At 39.3% G+C, this 23732-nt stretch overlaps 1 protein-coding gene across 1 annotated transcript in view; it reads right to left on the bottom strand.

Moving 5' to 3' along the window:
* Window positions 1-23732, bottom strand: part of Kif26b (kinesin family member 26B) — a 471784-nt gene that overhangs the window by 23670 nt on the left and 424382 nt on the right. The gene's annotated exons all lie outside the window — the stretch shown is intronic.

The raw sequence follows: 23732 nt of genomic DNA, 5'->3' as shown, positions 1-23732 counted from the left end.
AAAGCAGTTCCCTGCCGAGAACTTGTATTGAAAATCTATGTGTTTATAATACATGCAAAATGTCTTACAAGGGGTTGGAACCACTTTATCCTCACTGTCTCTTAATTCTCATATTTGCATCTAGTAGCACGGAAGGAAAAAAGTATTTGTATTCCTGATAAGTGGAGAAACACAGACACAAGCCCAAATACTCTCTTGCTCAGCAATTGAAAGAACTTTCTAGAAAGGCCTCCTCTGGGAACTTTTCAGTTGCTGTGTGGGGCCAGAGTGTCCAGAGTGGTGATAATGAGGCCCACGGGTTTACCGATTGTGTTTCTGGACACTTTAAAAATTGTCCGAAAGGAATGTCTCAAGTTTTTTTTTTTTCCATTCCTATACTTGTTCTACCATTTTTTCTATCTTGCTTTTAAAAGGCCTCTGCTTACTTCATCAGCAGCATTTGCCAAGTGTCATTTCATCTCTGGAGCATCCCCTTCCCTGAAGGCTGAGGCCGCCTCTGTGTTTCCCATGCCCTATGTTCATATCTCTGCGATGTGTTTGTAATACCAGATGAGAGGAGTTCATCTGCACGTCTGAACCCCCTGGGGAGGGACTGTCCAGTTCAGCAGACTGTGGGAGATGCAGGCCACTGTCAACAGACAAGGGGCCATTTCACACGTGACCTGAATCCAGCTTCAGGGAGGAGAGACTGTGGTGTGATAGTTTTTCCTTCCCATCTGAGACCAATTAAGGTGTCTGTTCAGGGATGCTGAGCTCACAACGGCTCAGTACCAGGACACTTTATAAATATACCAGGGCTTCCCTTTCGCAAAATAACCAGTGACAGAAGTGGTGAAAGGAGCAATAAAGGAGGTGGGGGGGGGCACCAGGGACCAGCTGCACACATTTAACTCCCTTCACGTCCAGGAAGGACGTGTCGTGGACATAGCCATTCAGTGGGGCGGTTGAGTCTTATCCTGGCAAAGACAGTGCACCCTTGTCTTCAATATGGGAAGCAGAAGATGGGTTCCATTTGGGATAGTTGTGATCATATAGGTTCTATAAAATACCTGTGAATGCTGAATTAGTGAATAATTGTCCATGACTTGTGGGGGAAATGCATGGTTTAGTGAGCCTCTGGTGAGGATCCTGTCACAACAGTTTCATCAACTGGTCATTACACAACCTTGTTTTATATGCATTTCTGTTGAAAGATAACTTATTTAATACGTATTCCTTATAAGTACTAAAACATATGCAGTATTGCTTTATAATAAACACTAACCAAGAAGGGTTCAATAATTTCCTGAACCAGAGTAATATGACCATAAATTTCTTTGGCTTTTGGCCTCGCAACAATACACTGGGCTACAGATTTTTTTTCCTTAACTGTTCATCATCTCATGAATCTACAAATTCAGTTACTTTTTAAAATCATTTCTATAGCTTCATTATGTACCACAGATATTAGCTTAGTACTTTCTGGAGTGCCCTTACATATAGATCAGGGAATTTCCTCTTCCTTTTTCTGAATGTACTGTTGTATTGATTCATTAATATTGAACTTGCAGTCGACAGCACTGTAACTCAGGCCTGAGTGAAGCTTATTTAACATGTGTGTTTTCTCCACAAGGCATATCACAGTCTTCGTGCCCTTTGTTACATTAGACAACACGTTAACACCATGCACGGGATCATTTAAAACAGTGAAATCACCAACAAAAACACAAAAATGCAAAACAAAACAAAAAAACACATAGCAGTACATCAACTTGAAAGCACACTTGTTTATAAATAGAAGAGCTGACACAAGAAGGCAGAGTAGCACCTTGTGCCATTTTAATGGGGAACATATGGGTTGGAGACTCAAAGTTTCCACCACTCTGCAAGTCCTGAAATGATTCTGAAGTGCGTTGAGTATTGTTCAGGGATTACTGTTATGGTTTGGATATGAGGTGTCCCCCAAAAGCTCACGTGTGAGACAATGTAAGAAGGTTCAGAGGAGAAATGATTGGGTTATAAGGATCTTAACCAAATAAGTGAATTAATCCCCTGATAGGGATTAACTGAGTGGTAACTGAAGTAGTAGGGTGTGGCTGGAGGAGGTGGGAATTGGGGCTGTGGCTTTGGGGTATATATTTGTATCTGGCACGTGGAGACCCCTCTCCCTGCTTTCTGATCATCATGTGAGCTGCTTTCCTCTGTCACACTTTTCTGCCATGATGGTCAGCCTCACCTAGAGCTCCGAGGAATGGTGCTGGGCTTCTATGGACTGAGACCTCTGAAACTGTGAGCCCTCAAATAAATCTTTCCTCTACAATTGTTCTGGTTGGCCCTTTTAGTCACAGCAGTGAAAAAGCTAACTAAAAAAATTAGAAAGAAATTTTATCAAGTAGGAAAATTTGCAACTACAAATGGTGGTGACTGACTATACTATGGCATTCTTCATGATAAGTCTGTCCATCAGTTGCACGGAGCTGAAGGCCTGCTCCTCTGTCTCTCCAGGTGAGTCTCCAGGGAAAGACACCAAAGTTGGAATGAAAAGATATTATGTTGTTGTATCAACCTGCTTGCCCTGCCTGTCCCACAGGATCTCCGCTCACGATATGATGATATAGACAAATGTTTCTTGCTATTTTTTTTGAACCTCACATTGTTGGAAGAAGTCATGGCATATGTGTTGCTTGGCAACCAGCATTTTCACTCTCCTTGTTGAAAGAAAGCCAGTAAAACTGCCAGCCAGACTTTTTTGCATGGGCCAATCTAGACTCAAGACATGTCCTTAGGGGAGTAAAACACGGTGGAGAGAAAACCTTGGCTTTTTCAACCTCATGATAACCCTTTAACTTGGAACGAAGATTAGCAAGTGAGCGAGAAGGAAGGGGCAGGGTACCAAAGGCTGCCAACCGTAAGCCAAACTCAGTATTTTGGGGAGGGAACTAAAGAGGTTCCAGAGAGTTTGTATGGTCAGCACGAACTCAGTTCCCAGCTTTGTATCAAGGCTGAAGTGACAGAAGAGAAGGGGAGAGCTGCTGGCTAGCCTTGCCCCAGTGTCATGCTGGCTAGAGGGAGGCAGAGTCTTGGGGTCATATGAGAGGGGCCCTCGCTGTGGAGGACAGGAGCGAGGAGGGACTGGTTATGAAGCTGAGCTGGTTGGGGTCTGGGAAGGACATGGCATTCTGTTAAGTAGCCATGTTTTATGGATACACACTTTAGCTCCTCCTGCCCAACCTGACCGCATGTGCCTTTAAAAGTCATTTTTAAAACATCTTGCTATTCAAAATAAGTCAACCCTTTCATTGGCTACCATAAAAGCAATGAAAAAGAACAGGATAATGAACGCATTTTGTTTTATTTTATTTTTGTGTGCTGGGGATCAAACCCCAGAGTCTCACACTTGCTAGGCATGTTCCCTTCCTCTGACATATCTCCACAAAATGAGCACCTTTTAATTAATAATAATTTTAAAAGAACATGAGAGATCATCATGTAGCACTCTACAACAGGGGCCAACAAACTAGGGCCATAGGAGCCAAACTGACCCACTGCTTATTTTTATAAATTAGGTTTTATTGGAACACACAATGCACCTGGTTGTTTACATATTGTCTGAGGCTGCTTTGGTATGACAAGGGTAAATTGGTGGTAACAGAGTCCACAAAGTAAAAGATCTTTACTATCTGGTCCTTTATAGAAAAAGTTTGCTGACCTCTGCTCTAGAGTAATGGCAACTGTGATGTGGTTCCAGATACAGAATCATCCAGAGAATGAAGGTGTGTCTTACTTTCTTTAGTACTCAATAATGTATTCAATAGTTGTGTTGTCCCTCTTTTAGTTCAGATGTTTCATGGAGCAAGAGCAAAAGCCAATTCCATAGAAACAAGCAAAGAGAAACAAATGCTTGGCTTTTGAAATCACTGGAGCACCAGGCCACAGTCATTGATGGTGGCTCAAATCACTTACTACTGCCTGCAGAAGCAGTCTGTCCTTCTAAAGGGGATGTCAGAGCGCTCATGTTCACTCAATTAATTAGCTCATTACTGTATGCAATTCCTCATTCTAGAATCATTTGTTAAGCACCAACTCAGGTAAGAGAGACTGTACTGTACTAAGGAGTACAGGGAGAGAAATGGTTTGTGAAATCTCATCAGATATCCTCTGATAAAAGCTAACGTTAAATGGCATCAGCAAGATGACTGACTAGAAGCTCTTTCTGCTTGTGCCCCCCACCCACCCAGAGGAGAGTCAAACCCACAAACAAAGAAATACATTTTTTTATTGGTTGTTCAAAACATTACATAGCTCTTGACATATCATATTTCATACTTTAGATTCAAGTGGGTTATGAACTCCCATTTTTACCCCGTATACAGGTTGCAGAATCACAAATAAATGAAGAATGCTGGAATATATCAAATGAGTAGCAGAAACCCTGTAGAGTGCAGAAAACCAGGATGGCCTCTTAGAGGAAGAAAATACCTCACCTCTGGCACACCCCCCCCCCCCGACCCAGTCAGGATCAATCTGGAATCAGGAAGGACTTCTCCTTGCAGGGAAAAGGTAGGCAAGAGGAAGTGTCCACATTACCACCATGACCACCTGAGTCCCTGCCACTGGGGAATCCTGCAGTCCTCACAGGCACTAAGCCTTGCTCAGGGAGCTGCCTGGAGTCCACACAGCTGCATTATCCCCAAATGAAGAAGCCAACAATGCGCCCCATCCCCTGTGACCAGTGCAGCTAATGGACTGCACCACTGTGGAACGAGAACATTGTCCTGGTCTGGGGGCGGGTACCCACTGCACTTCTCTATCCCCTGAAACTGCTCATCTACCAACCCCCACCTGATAACCTGCCATCTTGGAGCCCGACTGCTGCTACAGTCTATCTTGGGGGACCAACAGCATGGATCCACTCTACCATGCTGCCTAGTCATGGTTGTGCCCTGCTGCTCAGGATCTGAGCTGACTTGGAGCCCTGCCTTCCAGGGAAATGATACACTGACTACCCACAGCAGTCATGGTCCCCAGAACCAAAGGTGAAGCAGTGCCCTGCCCCTCAGGGAATCCCTGCTTTGACCTCCCAGGGAAGTAATGCTCTGCCTGAAACGTGAGCTGAAATGGCATGGCACTCTCTATTCCCAAGGAACCAGTGCAGTGGCTGAGCCAAGTAGCAGGCATGGGATCCCATTCCCCCTTGAAATAGAGTATTGGGTGAGCTGTGCGATCTGTCCTCCAGGACAGAGAGCTGTATCCAGGCTTCCCTGGAACTGGACTAGAACCCTGAAGTCTGAGCTGTGGAGCCTTGCCGGGGAGTAGTCTTCACTATATTAATCCTTGTACCCCAGGGTCCAAGCCACAGCTACGCTTTATTACTTCTGGATCCTTGCTGTCACTGGAAATCTGCCATGTCCCACAATTCCAAGGGTCCATGTCATCTTACTGGGGATCTTATCTCCTGGGATCAGAGTCTAATGTCCCTATTGGCTCTGGTTCCCAAATCATAGCTGAGCCTTATTTCCTAGTGTCTAAACCCCCAGAGTACCCCCATCTTCCCTGGAGGTAGGCCAGTGTTGGACCCTGACTCCAAGATCAGAATCACAAGTAAAACCCAGTTCCCTTGATCCAAGTTGCTGTGGTGTGCTTCAGAATCAGCTCTGCAGGCAATCTGCTTCCCAAAGTGTCTTGAAAAGTGAACCTAGGACCCAAATCTCAGGTGTCCCTGTAGGTTTGTGAGACCCTGAGCCCAGAACCATGGCTCTATAGCTGTTCTGAGAACCTGTACCCTGGAGCCCAGCGCCACTGCTACTACTTGTGGGCCATGTCAGACCCAATGCCAAAACTCATCATTGTAGGGAAAGTGAGAACAGGAAGATCCCTCCCCCCAAACTTTTGTTACTCAGCATTCTTTTAACAGCATTCTCTGTCACAAACTCCTACAGCCTATGCCATTGAAACATCCACTGACATTGACCATAGCTAAGAACCTGCTATGGAAGCTGTACCACTGCGTCCACTCAGAACCATAATCATGTACTCTTCCCAGCCACACCCTAAGACCTATCTGCAGGTGAAAGTCTTTCCCTACATAAGTCACTTTGTAAAGTTTGGAAGAGATGACCATTCTATTACATGTACAGACATCAGCGCAGGGACACAAGAAACATAAAAAAGCAGGAAAACATGATACTATCAAAGGAACCAAATGATTCTATAGTAACTGACCCTAAAGAAAAGGAAATTTTTTTTAAAGGAACTCAAGATAATGACTTTAAGGAAACTCTGCAAGATATAAGAGAGTACAGAGAGACAACTTAGTAAAACCAGAAAAATGATTCACAATATAAATGAAAAACTTAGCAAAGAGATATTATCAAAAGAACATATCAGGTATCTTGGTGCCAACACCTACAACAGACTAGATCAAGCAAAAGAACAATTGAAAAACTTGAAGATAGGTCTTTTGAAATTACTTAGGGGAAAAAAGAATGAAAAAAAGTAAAAACAGTCTACAAGACTCATGGGATACCATTAAGTGAACAAACATTCTCATTATAGGAATTTCAGAAGAATACAGAGAAATGGACAAAAGACTTATTTAACCAAATAATTGTTGAAAAATTCCTAAGTCCTGGGAGAGAAAATGGATATTCAGATTCATTAGCTCAAAGATTTAACCCAAAGAAGACCTCTGCAAGACACATTATATTCAAGCCATCAAAAATCAAAGACTAAGAGAGAATTTAAGAAGCAGCAAAAATATCAAGTCACACATAAAAGGATCTCTTATATCAGTGGATGTAGGTTTTCAATGGATTTGTTGACAGAAACCTTGTAGGATAGGAGAGAATGGGAATGCCCTATTTAAAATGCTGGAAAAAAAAAATCCTGCCAGGCAAAACTGACCTTCAGAAATGAAGAAGTATCTTCTCAGACATGCAAAAGCTGAGTGGGGTCTACTGTTAGACCTACCTTACAAGAAATGGTTATAGGAGTTCTTCAATAAGGAAAGCTAATTACTAACGTAAAAGCATAAGAAAGTATAAAATTTACTGGTAAGGTAAATATATAATCAAATTAAGAATAATCTAACATTATAATGGTAGTCTGTAAGTCCATTCATATCTCTAGTATGAATGCTATAGTTCAAAACAGTTAAAAACTATAACTATAATATGTTGTTAAATATATACTATAAGGGGCTGGGGTTGTGGCTCAGTGGCAGAGCACTTACCTCGCACATGTGAGGCACTGGGTTCAATTCTCAGCACCACATAAAAATAAATAAATAAAATGAAGCTATTAAAATATATATATATATATATATATATATATATATGTATATATATATACACATATATATATACATATATATATACAGTATAAGAATGTGTAAATTACAATATCAAATATACAACTGAGGGAAAAAAAAGATCTAGAATTTTTAGATCTTTTATAATAGTTTATTATAACTATAAGATATTTTATATAGACCTCATGGTGACCCAAAAGCAAAAAACTATAGCAGATACACAATAAAGAGGAAGAAACAGAGCTGGGAGTGGCTCTGTGTTAGAGTACTTGTCTAGCATGTTCAAGATGCTAGATTTGACTCCTGGCATCCCAGAAAAAAAAGGAAAGAATTAAACAACCAGAAAACAATGAACAAATGGAAGTTATCCTTTCCTATCAGTAATTACTTTGAATGAAAATGAACAAAATTGTGCAATAAAAAGAGTGACTGAATAGATTTAAAGGAAACATGATCCAACAGTATGCTGTCTACAAGAAACCTGCTTTAGTTTTATGGCACACGTGGACTTTTAAAGGTGAAGACATGGAATAAGATATTTCATGCAAATAGCAACCCAAATAGAGCAGAGGTAACTATACTTATGTCAGATAAATTAGACTTCAAGTCAAAACTGTCACAGAGGTGATGAAGGTAATAATTTCACAATAAAGGGCTTAATTCTTCAAAAGGATATATCAATTGTAAATCTACACTTAGCCAACATCAGAGCACCTGAATATATAAAGCAAATATGAAAAGGACATGAAAGAAGAAATAGCAATATAAAAATAGCAATACTCCACTTCCAACAGTGGAAGAAAATTAATAAGGAGATACTGGAAATGGAATTGCACTTTAAACAAAGTCGACCTAAGAGCATCCAATAATAGCAGAATGTACATTATTCTCTAATATACCTGGGACATCTTCAGGATAGATCATATGGCAGGCCACAAACAAGTCTTAACAAATTTAAGAAATCTGAAATCATATCAAGTATCTTCTGACCAAAATGGTATGAAACTATAAAACAGAAACAGTAGAAATTTTGGAAAATTCACAGATACATAGGCCAACAAAATTAATGACCTAAAGGAAAGAAAATGTACCAATGTCAGAGCAGGAAGAAATAGAAAGTCTGAAGAGATCAATAACAAAAGTGATTGAGGTAATTACCTCAGTCATCTTGATACCTAAAACAGACAAAGACACCATAAGAAGGAAAAGCTATAGGCCAATATACCTGATGAACATTGATGCAAAAATCTTCAATAAAGTATTAGCAAATCAAATTTGATAATATATCACAAATTGTATACTATGATCAACAGGGACTTATCTCTAAAATGCAAGATTGGTTTAATACATACAAATTAATCACTGTGATACTTTACATTAATAGAAAGATAGAACAGACATTGATATCTCAATTGACACAGAAAAAGCATTTGACAAAGTTCTACATCTTTTTTTTTTTAATAAAAACTATTAACAGTTTAGGGTAGAAAGAAAGTTTCTCAATACAATAAAGGCCATTTATGAAAAAAAAACACTACTAAATGTCATAATCAATAAGGAAAAACTGAAAGCTTTTCCTCTAAGATGTTGTACAAGGGAAGGATACCTACTTTTACCACTTCTATTAAACACAGTTCTGGTAGTACTAGCAAAAGCAATTAGACAAGGAAAAAATAAAAGAAATAAAAGAAAAAAGAAAAGGGATCCAAATCTGAAAGGAAGAATAGTCTTTCTATTTGCAGATGACAAAATCTCATGTGGAAAACAAGAAAGACTACATCAAAAAACAAAACAAAACAAAAAACTATTGGAACTACTAAATGAATTCCATAAAACTTCAGAATATAAAATCAACATACAAACTCTGTGGCATTTATGTACCCAAATAATGACCTCCCCCAAAATGAAATAAAAAAAAAATAATAACCAAGGAGGTAAAAACACTCTATACTCAAAACTATAAAACACTAATAAAAGAAACTGAAGAGAAGACTACTAAATGGAAAGATATAGCATAGAATTACATTCATGGATCCAAAGAATACAGCTAAAATGCTCATCTTACTTAAATCAATATACAGATTCAATTTGATCTCTATCAATATTCCAATGGTACTCTTGACTGAAGTAGAAAAAAACCAATACTATGATTTTTATGGGATCACAAAAGACTTTGGATAGTCAAAGCAATTCTGAGAAAGAAAAACAAAGTTGGAGGTATTTCACTTCCTGGTTTAAAATTCTATCACAATAAGCCATAGTAATCAAAATGCTATGGTACTGGCATAAGAACAGACACACAGACTTCAGAACAGAATAGAGAGCCCAGAAATAAATCCAAACATATATGGTCAACTAACTAATTTTTGAAAAGACGTCAAGAGAACACAATGAGGGGAAGAGAATAATGTCTTCAATAAATAGACCCGGGGCTGGGGTTGTGGCTTAGTGGTAGAGCATTTGCCTAGCGTGTGTGAGGCACCGGGTTCGATTACCAGCACCACATGACACTAAATAAACAAAATAAAGCTATTAAAAATGGTGCTGAAAAACCTGGATTTCCACATTTAAAAGTACGAAACTGGGCACTAATACCATACATAAAAATCGAAAAGGATGAAGACCTAAATGTAGCACCTGAAATCATAAAATTTATAGAAGGAAATAGGGGAAAATCTCCTTGACATTAGCCTTGGAAGTGATTTTTTTTTTTTTTTATATCACACCAAAAGTTTAGGTTGCAAAAACAAAAATTAATTAATGGAACTATATCAAACTAAAAAGCTTCTGCACAGCAAAGGAAACAACCAGCAAAATGAAAAGCAACATATAGATTAGGAAAAAACATTTACAAACCAAATATCTGATAAAGAGTTAATACCCCAAATTTATAAAGAACTCATACAACTCAGTAGCAAGAAAACATATATCCCAATTAAAAAATGGGTAAAGGAGCTGGGCACAGTGGTGCACACCTGAAATCCCAGTGTCTCAGGAGGCTGAGGCTGGAGAGTCCCAAGTTCAAAGTCAGCCTCAGCCATTTAGTGAGACCCTGTCTCAAAATAAAACATAAAAAGAACTAGGGATATGGTTGGTGGTTAAGCACCCCTGGGTTCAATCCCTGGTACAAAAAAAAAAAAAAAAAAAAAGCAAAGGACTTGAATAGACATTTCTCCAAAGATGACATACAAATGGCTCACAGGCTACTGTGTTACCATCTCACACCTGTCTGATAGCTGTTAGCAAAGGGAAGAGATAACAAGTGTTTGTAAGACCATGGAGAAAAAGGAATCCTCCCACACTGTTAGTAGGAATATAGACTGTGCAAACATTATGGAAAACAGAAAAAATATGGGGTTCCTAAAAAAAATCAAAATAATTACCATATGACCCAGGATCTCTTTTTTTGAGTATATACCAGGAAATTAAATTACTACCTGTAAAGATATCCTCATGCCCATGACTGTTGCAACATTATTTGCTGTACTCAGGATGTGGGAACAACTTAGGTATCTTGTCAACAAAATAATAAAAAATCTGTGGTACTTTTATACAATGTAATTACTCAGCCTTTAAAAAAAAAAGGAGGCAATCCTACCATTTGCTACAACAAGGATGGAGCAGAGGACATCATGCTAAGTGAAATAAGCCAGACACAGAAATAAAAATATTGCTTATATATGGAATCTAAAAAGAAAAAGTCAAAGGAATATAGAAAGAATAGAACAGTGATTACCAGGAAAGTGGGTTGGGTGGGTGAGAAGGACATAAAGTAGCAGATATGTAAGATGAACAGGTCTAAAGATTTAGTAAACAATGTGAGGACCACAGTTAAACACGGTGTGCTACATTCAGGATTTTTGCTAAATGAATAGATTATAGTTGCTCCTGCCATGGGGGGTTGGGGTGGGGAGAATGGGCAACTGTGAGATGATGGTTGTTCATTTGTTTCACTGTAATAACCATTGATATGTTTATTTATTTACTCTTAATTTCATAACACCACTTGTGTATACCTAAAATAGGCACAATAACATTTATTTTTAAAATAATAAGAATTTTAAAGCTAATAAAGAAGGAACAAATGAAAAACAAGACATGATAAAGACAGGGCACCTTGAGGCTGAGCAGAATCCCCACTCATCACAGTATCTGGCCACCCCTAATCTGCTAGAGAATGCTCAGAGCGCCATTGCTGTAGCCTAGCTTTGTCTCCTCAGTTGGGATTCTCCTACACAGAAGGCACCTGGCATGCATTCTTCCTCTCTCTCTCTTTTCTTTAGTTCCGCCAAACAGCTCAAGCACAACTGTAAAAAGTCCCTCTCTGAAAGGGCAGTCTGGAATCAGCACATTATTTTCTGATCCTCAGAGGAGGTGCACCTCAGAAGAGGGCACCTGGCTGCCCGTGAGCAAGATGTTCAAAGTCACATGCAAGACTGGCCAGGTAATTTCACAAGAAAACACACCTCCTTCAGTACAAACACGACGTCACAGAAGAAAGCAAGATGTCTGTGCCTCTTCTCATTTATCACTTCTTAGAATGTTGAGAAAAAGGAGCCTAATAAATCCAGAAAACCAATTATGCTCCAGAATAAATTGTAAAAGAGAGATTTCCACAGGCAGCAAGAAAGAGCTATATAAATCATATATGTGAACCCTAGCATATACATCTCTCTCTTTTTTAAAAAGAGGACAGTGGGTTTTGTTGTTAGAAAAAGATTTTAAGCAATATGCCATCAATATTCAAGAATGGAAACTATACACACAAAATTCTTTTCTAGATTTTTTATGCTTTCCATAAATTTTATTTTTTATATTTATTTTTTAAAATTTGTTCTACTTAGTTGTATATGACAGCAGAATGCATTTCAATTCATCATACACAAATGGAGTACAACATTTCAATTCTCTGGTTGTACACAGTGTAGAGACACACCATTCATGCAATCATACATGTTCCTAGGGTAATGATGTCCATCTCATTCCTATCCTCATAACAAAATTCTTATGTATGCTTGATATTTAGTCAAGATAACAACTAATGTTTAAATGCCAAGAAAACACTTGTGTCCCTCATACTCTTAAGATAGCACTCTGTAGGAATACTATATTCCAGTAACAATTCCAGTTGTACCTACTTCACCTGTAAACCACAGGACCTGTTTCAGAGCTTCAGATAGTGAGCGTGAGACCCTGGGACAGAGCTGGCAGGTGTCAGTCAGATCCGAGAGTTCTATCTCCCAACCTTGGCCCCAAGTCACTGGATCTACCTGCTAACAACCAGGAGGACACAGGAGGAGACCAAGAGAAGAGAGAATGAAAAGAAAAAGAAGGTAGAAAGGGGGGATAAAATAATGACCTTGAAGTGTATTTGGCTACTCAATGGTACCCCACACACTCTGTCCCCCTGACAACTGCCTCCTTCCTGCTTACATCTTATTGGTCTGTAAAAATCCTTTTTTATTTGTCTCCTGAAAGGTCAGCAATGACCCTCTGAGGCCAACCCAAAATGCCAGGGACCAGAATCCCAAGATGTTAAGCCTCCATGGCCCAACACTCCTGGCCAAGGTGGGCAGCACTTCTGTGGTTCTTTACCCCTTATAAGAGACTGTTTTCCAAGGAGAGTCACTGGCTCCACTGAGGGAGGGCAATTCTGACTACAACTTCTAGGTCCCAAGATTTCTTTGTGAGAGTGTTGAGTTGTGACAGACTGAAACACATGCAGACACAAGGAAATAATCACTCCCTTGAGTTCATTTGCAAGGGACTTGATGATCCCCATATTCATGGACATTCTTACCTTTGGAAGAAGATATATGCCTTCACTCTGGGAAGGCGCGTGCTCTGCAGAAGCAGTTTGGTTTGGGGTACTAGAAAAGTGCCAGAAGCTTGATACAGGCTGACCTGTCCTAATGGCATTTTTGAAATATTAAAGAAGTTAAAATTCTTGATGCTCAGTTTCAGATACAAATGGCATAGCTGGTCTCTTCTTCAAGATGCTGGAAGGGAGAATGCATGACACTGACATCTTGGATAGAGAAGTTCAGTCTTGAGGTCTTCCACCGACGGGGACTCTGGCTTGTATAATGAAATACCATCAAAAATAGCTCCCTGAATCCAGTATGTATGTTAGAGGTGTCTGTGAAGCACTGGCATTCAAGTGGGAGATGCTGAGTTGCTTTATCTGAGGGAGTTTTGGAGAGGACCCATAGAGAACCACCCACTCAGGCTGGAGGACCAGCCTTTGGGTCCAATTAATACACCACCTGTTATGGGTTCTTATCTTGCTTATCCTAAGACCACCCAATTTTAACACTAAGAGTGGAAGAAGTTGATCTATCCTTTCATTGTGTTCTTTTATTACACACCAGAATCTGGGTATTTTGTTTGTTTCTTTGGGTATTTTTTTGGAGGGGTGGGGTACTGGGGATTGAACCCAGTGACACTCTACCATGAAGCTACATTCCTAATCCCTTTAAATCTTTTGAGAGACGGTTGCATTAAATTGCTCAGGCTGGCCTCAAACTCGTGATCCTTCTGCCTCAGCCTCCTGAGTAGTTGGGGTTAGAGGTGTGTCTCATCACACCCAGCTAACTACCATAGAAACTGAGGTATAAGCGCCATTTTGGGATGCCTGTGATATAGAAAAATAAATGGGAGAAATGAAGTCTTCCTCATTCCATCCTGGTTATCTAGGGCAGACACCAGGAGGGCTCTAGAGCATTGGTGGCAGTGTCCAATGAAGAGCAGGAAAGAAGCAATGATGTCCAACAAGGCCTGCTACACTTGGTGAAGCAGTAACTATTCCCAGCAGAACTAGGAACATAATAAGTACCATAATTTGGATATTTAAAAACAAAATTTTTTTTAGTTGTTGATGGCCTTTAATTAATCAGTTAATTAATTTATTTATATGCAGTGCTGAGAATCGAACCCAATGCCTCATGCATGCTAGGCAAGCACTTTACCACTGAGCCACAACTCTAGCCCACCATAATTTGGATCTTCAGTATCTCCCAAAAGTCTATGTGTTAAAGACTTGGTGCCGAGGGTGGCACTATTGGGAGGTGGTGGGACCTTCAAGAGTTAGGACTTAGTGGGAAGTCCTTAGGTTAAAGGGACTTTTGGACTCTTCCTTTCTTTGCTCCCTGGCTCATGAAGTTAGCAGTTTTTCCCTGACCTGTGCTCCTGCCATGATACACTGCCTTACCATAGACCCAAAGCCACAAGCCACTCAATCATGAACTGGAAACTACAGACCTATGAACCAAAATAAACCTTTTATTTTTATAAGTTGGCTATTCCAGGTATTTTGTTATAGAAAGGGAAAGTGAGTCTTTATGAGCATTCATGACAACTCTCTGAGGGACTTCAGAGAATATCTGGATGGACAGAGTTTATACAAGCTGGAAGTTTTATATTCCAGGTATAAGTTAAAGCCGATGAAATTCAGAGTTAAACTTAAATAGGTTTACCACTGTACTCATAGTGTGATAAAGTCTACATAAAATTTGGACCTTGTGAACCCATTTGATGCTAGGATCAGCATCCCATTTATCTGAATAAGATAAAATTCACAATAATTCAGCCGACTTGAGAAAGGCCAGCTGTTAACAGTAAATAGTCTCAATAAGAAAAGTATATGATGTAACTTGAATTTATAACTAACAGAAGGTTTCATGTTAAAATCGTAACCAATCTGCTTTGATCTCATTTAACAAGACTCACTTGTGATGACTAACATGGTTATGAAACATAGTTCACTTACATCAATTACATATGTTCCATGAAAACACTTAACATTATTCACTTATTTAACAACTCATTCCTTCTTATCTAGAGCCAGGAAAAACATCATCTCAGTGATGACCATGCAGGATTAGGAGAATCTGATTTACTCCAAATACTGTAAATCTAAGTTCTGCTCAGGAAATGTACGGTCATTCCAAGGTCATGGCACTCAGGTATGACATCAGAAAATTTAAAGGTAATTCACATAATCAGAATTATGATATAAATAGCCTACTAATTCTAGGATATAATTCTGAGTCAAGATTGAAAAATATTTTTAGAACCATAGAGCATTAGAGTTGAGAAACTTTCTTGGGAGGGGGGGTCACTGCATTTCCTAATAAAAAGACTGTCATAAAAACAGGTGATCTGCTTTCTGCTGGAATAGTTTCATTTGGGGGGTACTTTTCCCAGCCCTTATTTTGTTTTGAAACAGGGTTTCACTAAGTTGCTCAGAGCCTCACCCATTTGCTGGGGCTGGCTTTGAACTGTGATCCTCCTGCCTCGGCCTCTCTATCTGCTGGGACTACAGGCATGTTCACCCAGCACCACTGCACCCAGCATCGTAGGGTCTTGTTAAAAATAGCTACCCAGAATCAGCCATACCTCAACAATGGAGTTCAGTATAAGGAAGAGCTTTCTAATAATTAAGGCTATTCCAAAATATTATACAGGCTACTCTGGGAGGTGGTAAGTATTAAAAAAATATCCTAAGAATTTCAATGATAGGAGATATACTTTTATTTTGACCTTTCCTTATAGTAACTCAGCCAATACTTATGACTTATTAGCCCTAGGACAGAAGGGAAATTATTCTAGATTTATTTGTATCCAAAATTTAGCATAATCAGAAAAGCACCCCCCTAAACCACACAAAAGAGAGAACTAAGAAGGCAAATTAGTAGACCTTACAGAAAACCAGAAAATAATAGGTCCATATATTTCCCTGGAACCAAAAGGTTGCCAGAAATTGCATACGCTAATGAAATTCAAGATGATATAAAGGTGTGCTTAGTGATTCAATAACAAGACCCTCTGCACTTACTGAAGTGTAAACCTGCTCTGTAATAGATGCAAGTGTGTTGTTTAATCCACCTGTAAGACCAGATTAGGAGTAAGAAAATGTTTATATCATTATTGCAATGTAGAGTGTAAATACTACTCTAACATTAGCTGAAGTTTCACTTCCTTTTTAAAGTCTATTCGACACAAGCCATTATCTTTAATGATCAATGTTTTACAACAGACATTTCTATACTCTTGTCACATTGCACAGGGCTTTGGCAGTGGTTTATGACAGCCTTTCTGGGAGAGGAATAAGGAAATATCTCAATCATGTTTCATTATGACCATTACACATCTTTCAAGTAAAGACGAGATCACTGTACTATTTAGAAACTTCGCTTTCCTGCAATTTTATATCATCCTCAGATTCAGGAGCATATGCTCATCCTAGAGTGAGAGATCTCTGCAGTAATCCAAAAAGGAGTTAGGTACTGATCAGGGATAGAGATGGAGACCAGAATCATGTTGTCACGGCAATACAGAGCCTCTCTGATTCTGCTCACCTGTCCCTTCCTGTGAATTTTTGCAGAATTCTCAAGAAGAAAGAAAATGGAGGCTGCAAATGGAATTCTTGATAGAATTCCAGATGAAATCTGCTTCTTGCCTGGTGCCATCTCTTGAATCCTACTTTGCCGCTACCCCATCCTCCAACCTCCTATGTCTCCTTAGTGACAAACTTTCATTTTCAGAACATTCCTATGCTTTTCAATGAATTTCAATGTTTTGTTTCAGGTTTAAAAAAAAAATAGATGAAGTTTAGGTTTGATTTGACATTTTGATGGTGCCTCTTTCCGTACCTCCATCTGTGATCTTCCTTCAGGGTAGACAGTAGAACTGAATAGAAAGTGGATTTTGAAAATCTGCAAGTGTATTTAGAGTTCTTTCAGGAAAAAAAATGTTTACCCAAAAAGGCAGGGGAATATCGGAAGGGTTTCATCTATTTTTTTTTTTTCACCAACTCTCTAAGCAAAACCTGAAAATGACAGAGCATCCTAGGTGTTGGGGTAAATTGTGGTTCTTTTTATTTTCCAGCTCTGAAAACCCAGGTGAGTGGCTCTCCTGTCATAGTCCCTGGAAAAGGCTAAGAAGGGTTAAGTAGAATTAGGAAAAGGGTCTAGGCTTGATGATTACATTGGATTGTAATTATGGCTTTTTCAGTCTCCAGAGTTGATTTAGCCAATTCCATGCTTTCTTTCTATCAAAATAAATAGAGACTATGCAAATATGAGCCCCCAGCTGACGTTTCATTTGCATTCACTTGGCTGGGTTCTGATCTTGTGCACATGAAAGGCAGCGAGGTGTCTGTCATCTCTCTGCTCAATCTGCTCTGCTGCATGTCCACGGGCACTGCCAGTGCTGTAGGATGACCTTCCGAGAGACATGACATACACTGGCTCATTACACAAGCAAGGATAGTGGCACAGTAATATCACCCTGCCAGGAAGGATTCAGCCTGGTTTGGGAGGATGGATGAGATGATGGAATGTGTTCCTGCCTCTGACCTCATGCTCACGTCTCTCTCCCTATGCAATGGCTATTAAGTAAGTAGCATGGAGCTTATGGCAGGATTCTGATAGTTAAGGTCAAGATGATCCCTCTTCTGCCACGTCTATCTCCTGCTTCTGACCAATAGCCTTTCCTTTGCTCAGTTGGAGATACTGAAAACGGTTCCAAGAGATGACCAATGAAACACTGCTGCCACAAAGACCAGTATTCACTGAGATAGGGTCCCTGAGTGCTTGCCCAGTGGGTTGCAGACCTGGCATGACTTTGGATGCAATGCATTTGTTACTTCATTGACTGACAGTCAGCCCCCCTTGTAGTATAAAGAATGGCAGTAAAGATGATGTGGCAGCTTTGGACCTGGGGCTGGAGCTGGATTGCCCAATGAGGAGGAGGAAGATGCCTCCCTGTGCATCCCTCCCTTCCCTGCAGACTCTGGACGGCTCTACTCATGATTCCTTAAACAGGCTCTGAACTCTGGTGTCTCTTCTGCCACCATGTTCATCCCTGCTTTTCAGCCTGGAATGCTGTTTCCTTTCGTTTCTGTCAATGGAAATTATTATGGTTTGGATGTGAGGTGTTCTCCAAAAGCTCACGTGTGAGGCAAAGCAAGAAGGTTCAGAGAAGAAACGTTCCTGCTGCGAAAGCCTTAAGTCAATGGCGGATGAATCTCCTGATGGGGTTAACTGAGTGGAGACTGAAGGCAGGTGGGGTGTGGCTGGAGGAGGTGGGGCATTGCGGGTGTGGCTTTGGGATATATATTTTGTATCTGGGGAGTGCAGTCTCTCTCTGCTTGCTGATCATCATGTGAGCTGCTTCCCTCTGCCACCCCCTTCATGCCTCACCTTTAGCTCTGAGGAGAAGAGCCAGCCTTCTACGGACTGAGACTTCTGAAACAGTGAGCCCTCAAATAAACTTTTCCTCTTTACAATTGTTCTGGTTGGGTCCTTTAGTCACAGCAGCAAAACAGCTGACTAAAACAGGAATTGTTCAATGTTCAGCTCAAATTTATGAAAACCTACTAATTATTCAAGGAAAAAGCAGGTGGGGGGAGTCTGACAGTACTAGTAACTCCCAAGGACTTCTGTCCTTGGAAATCACCTGCCTTTTCATTAAATTTTTTTTTTTTTTTTTTTTGGTAAATAGACATTACAAAAAATTTACTTTGTGTGTGTGTGTGTGTGTGTGTGTGTGTGTGTGTGTGTATTACTAAAGATTGAATCCAGGGGCACTCTGCCATTGAGTTACATCCCAGCCCTTTTTTATTTTGAGATAAGGTCTCACTGAGTTGCCCAAGCTGGTGGGTGAGCTTGCCACCCTCCCACTTTACGTTCTGAAATAGCAGGGATTATAGACATGTACCTCCATGCCTGGCTGTTTTAACGATTTTTTAAATGTACAATGTGTGCTATGGAATCAACCTAGGTGCCCTAAAACAGATGAATGGACAAAGAAAATGTGGTGTATGTACACACGATGCAATATTACTCAGCCATAAAGAAGAATGAAATTATGGCATTTTCTGGTAAATGGATGGAACTGAAGGCTATCATACTAAGTGAAACAAGCCAGTCCCTGAAAACCAAAGGCCGAATGTTCTCTCTGGTATGTGGTTGCTAACACACAATAAGTGGGGAGGGGGCAGGGAAGAATACAAGTCCATTGGATTAGACAAATGGGAATGAAGGGAAGGGAGGGAGGGAGGGGGCATGTTCGTATATGAAAGACAGTAGAATGAATCAAACATAACTTTCCTATGTTTGTATATGAATACATGACCAGTGTAACTCCACATCATGTACAACACAAGAATGGAATCCTAATTAGAGTCAGTTATACTCCATGTATGTATGTATTATTATTATTATTACTTCATGTATGTATATAAAATATATACGCCAGAATACATTCTACTGTCACATATATATATAAATTTTTAAGTGTATATTGTGTGGCATTAAGTACATTCATTTTTGTGCAACCATCACCTCTACCCACCACCATAACTTCTTCATCTTCCCAAACTGAAATTCTACCCGTGAAACAATCACTCCACATCCCCCTCTTCCCTTCCCCATTATAACCACTATTCTATTTTCTGTCTCTATGAATGTACCTTTTCTAGGTAGCTTGTTTAAATGGAATTGTATAATATTTGTCCTTTTGCATCTGGTTTATTTCACTTAACGTGTTTTCAAGGTTCATACATATTGTGGCATACATTCATCATACATATTGTGGCATAGATCAGAATTTTGCTCCTTTTTGCTGAATAATATTCCATCATATAGATACACCACATTAAAATTGTTTATTTCATATTTTTATTTTTTATTAAAATCATTTTTATTGGTGCCTTACAATTTGCATTACAAACCAGGCTTCATTGTGGATATTCCATATATTGTTTTCTATTCATCTGTTGATGGACACTTGGGTTGTTTCCACCTCTTGACTAAGATGAATAATGCAACTCTGAACATTAATGTACAGGTATCCGTTTGTGCCCTGAATTCAGTTTTTGGGGGGTTTATATCTAGGAGTGGAGTGGAGGGATCATATGACAATTTTGTTTAACTTTTGAGGAACTGCCAAACTTTTCCACACTGGTTGCACCATTTTTACATTCCCACCAGTGGTTCCAATTTTTCCACATCCTTGCCAAAACTTACTTTCTGTTGTTTTGCGAACAGACATCCTAATGGATGCAAAGTGGCATCTTATTGTCATTTAGTTTGCACTTCACTAATGACAACCATGTTAAGCATCTTTTCATGTGCTTATTGGTCATCTGTATAACTTCTTTAGAGAAACATCTATTCAAGTCCTTTGTCCATGTTTGAATTGGATTTGTTCTTGTTCTATCTTAGAAGTACTTTATAGATTCTGTATGTTAATCCTAGAGTAGATAGATAATTTGTAAATACGTTCATTCTGTGGATTGTTTCCAGTTTCTAGATAATGTCCTTTGATGTATAAGTGCTTTTTCATTTTTAGATAACACTGTGCCAGTCTTAGATTTTAACTAATAATTTTTTGGCATCTGTGGTTCAAAATCTTTCCAATATTTGATTTTCCTATGATAAGCCTGCCAAGATGTGTGACTAAACATTGTCTATTTTGTGTTAAATATACTTATCCAATATGGTCTTTATTACCTGCAGGCCACTCACCAGTTAGCAGCTGGGAAGCCCTGAACACTGTTGTTAAGCGTGTGGGCCATGGTGTTCCCAGGGATAAATTCCTTTTGAAATCAGAACAACTTATTTTTAAGAGGGACATGGGGGCAACTCTGTTAGAATATATTCCGAGTGTCATGTATGGTTTAAAGAAACATGATCCCACAGTCCTTACAAAATGTACCAACTGGATTGGTGCTTGGTACAAAAAACAGGGCTCAGTAATTGGAAGGATTAAAAAGAGAGTGAGTCTAAGAGTGGTTTCCATAACTGATGCAAGTCTGAGGAAAGATGTTGCACAAAGGCCACGATTCATGTTTTTTTTTTTAATTATTTTTAGTAGTAATTGGACATAATATCTTTATTGTATTTATTTTATTTTTATGTGGTGCTGAGGATAGAACCCAGGGCCTCGCACATGCTAGACAAGCGATCTACCGCTGAGCCTTTGTTAGAAAAACACCAAAGCAGATGCCACTGCTTTGGGTTCCAACAAGAATAGCACAAGCTTACAGTCTCCCCTATGTAATGACAAACAGATTATTTCAGCCTTCCAGAGCATTCTAGACGATAAGTCATGGCCAACTTGAGTATGCAGAGCTCATAGTCTTCAAGGGTAGCTCCCAAGAGAGAGATTTACACATTCCCCTCTTGAGAAGTGTATACAACATTGTTCCTCAAAAGGGAACCACCAGCACCATTCATGTCAACAATTTGAGGCCAAGACTGGCCAAGTCAAGTCAGGCCCATCTGTCAGATGGGTCAGTATCATGATCCCTGGGCTCTCTTTATATTGATACTACACAGGTAATGTCAAAGTACTCAGAGCAATATTGTTTGGTCCTAGAAATATGTTTGGCTTAAAAGGGCCGATAAAGCCAGTCAGTACAGCCAAATACCCTTGGCATGTAGACTAGATGTTCTAGAATAAGCACTAAGCATCATTTCTGCTTGCAGTTAAGACTAAGCAGGGAAAGCAGCCACCTGTGTGTTGGGATTTTGGAGGGTCTTGTTACAGAGCCCAACACTGCTCCATTCTCAATCCTTTTACAGTAACACACAGGGAGGCTTTTGCAGACATGCTATTGGGAGCTGTTTGTTCAACAAACACATATGAAGAACATAGGATACAGGTAGGCCTGTGCTTGCCCTGAAATTACAAACACAATTACAAACACTCATGAGATATGACCTCCACACCAGGACTTTAATTAGGCTGACGCTATGTCCTGGTTTGCACAGAAGCCCCAGTTCATGCCTATTATCCTGTAGTCCATCTGACTTATACTGTCCTGAATTTTTCCTTGCTCTCTTTTTTACTTTTTTTTTTTTTAAATTGAACCCTGGGCCTTGCGTATGCTAGGCAAGCACTCTACCACTGAGCCACATCCCAGTCCTGGATTTCTTGTTAAAAAAAAAAAAAAAAAAAACCAAAGTACCATTATTAAAACTTTTATTAAAATGAGAGGGGAGGGCTGGGGTTGTGGCTGAGTGGTAGAGCACTTGTCTTGCATGTGTGAGGCCCTGGGTTCGATCCTCAGCATCACATTAAAAAAATAAATAAATAAAAATAAAGTATTTTAAAAAATGAGATGGGAAAAGTTGGCTAGAACTTCACTTTATACTTCCATGGTCTTGACTAGAAATATGTGAGGCTTATGCAGTGAACATAGTTCACATGTTAAAACATAATGTTTCTACTAAATTGAGAAACTTCTTATGCTGAAATGCACTTTATAATTGACATATACATATAATTTGTAACTGTGCTCAAATGTAGTTCTATTTCTACCCAGAGAAATACAAGCTGTGGTGGTCAATTTACATAATTTGAGTTTGAATATAATTGAACTACAAAAATCTTCTGATGAAGATGAGGTTGAACTTTAAAATCTACCACTTCATTTGGGGAGTGTGCAGTTATCTCTCTATGCTGGATTCAGTTGTATTTGAGATTTTAAAGGATTAGCTTTCATGACAAGAAATTGATAAGCTTAGATAGCATTTAACTACAAAACACATTTTGTAAATTAATCTAAACGTTGTACAAAAAAGTGTTGGGGTTTTTGGAAACAAGTCATCTAAATTTTGATTGAATTCCATTCAAAATAACTTGTGATCCATAACCAAGTGTTGAACAAATGAAATAGAAAACCATTAGGCTTTGAAGTTGGTCATGAATTGCAACTATTAAAAACAAAGCTAGCATACAGGAGGAATCAGATATAGATGACAAGAGCGCAAACACTAAAAGGACTAAAATGTGAAATTCTGTAATTTTGTTTTAGAAATTGATATGTGGGATGATCCTTCAAAACTTTAGCCCATAATATTCTTACTAACTTGAGAAACTTACCCCACTGAAATGAACTTGTAATGAGTTGGAGGGCACATTTATGAATTTATGTGCCCTGTGATAATCTAACAAGAGAAATGGAAGCTGCAGTTACCAAAATGTACAGTTTTTTTTTTTACATTAATTCATATACATTAATATAAAGGAAGACAGCTAGAGTACATGAAAAAGAAAAATGCTGTGGCTTTAAGATAATACTAGAAATCAAAAAATTTTAAGAAAAATACCACTGACAAGGTATTTAAAGATTTCTATCACTGAAACAAAATACATGAGGTAATCAACTTAAAGAGAGAAAAGGTTCATTTGGGCTTGTGATTTCAGAGGTTCCAATTCATGATTAGTTGGTCGTGTTACTTTTGGGCCTATGGCAAGGCAGAACATCATGGCAAGAGGACATGGTGGAGGAAACCTACTTACCTCAGAAGCACAGAGAGAGAAATTGACTTGACTGCCATCCCTCAATCCCCTTGAGGGGTATGCGCCAATGACCTAACTTCCTCCCTCTAGGCCCCACCTACTAAAGGTTCTACTGCCTCTCAACAGCAAC

This window comes from Callospermophilus lateralis, chromosome 13 (genome assembly GCF_048772815.1).
Source record: "Callospermophilus lateralis isolate mCalLat2 chromosome 13, mCalLat2.hap1, whole genome shotgun sequence".
Taxonomy (NCBI): domain Eukaryota; kingdom Metazoa; phylum Chordata; class Mammalia; order Rodentia; family Sciuridae; genus Callospermophilus; species Callospermophilus lateralis.
The sequence above is the reverse complement of the archived record's forward strand: the minus strand, read 5'-3'. Positions and strand labels throughout refer to the sequence as shown.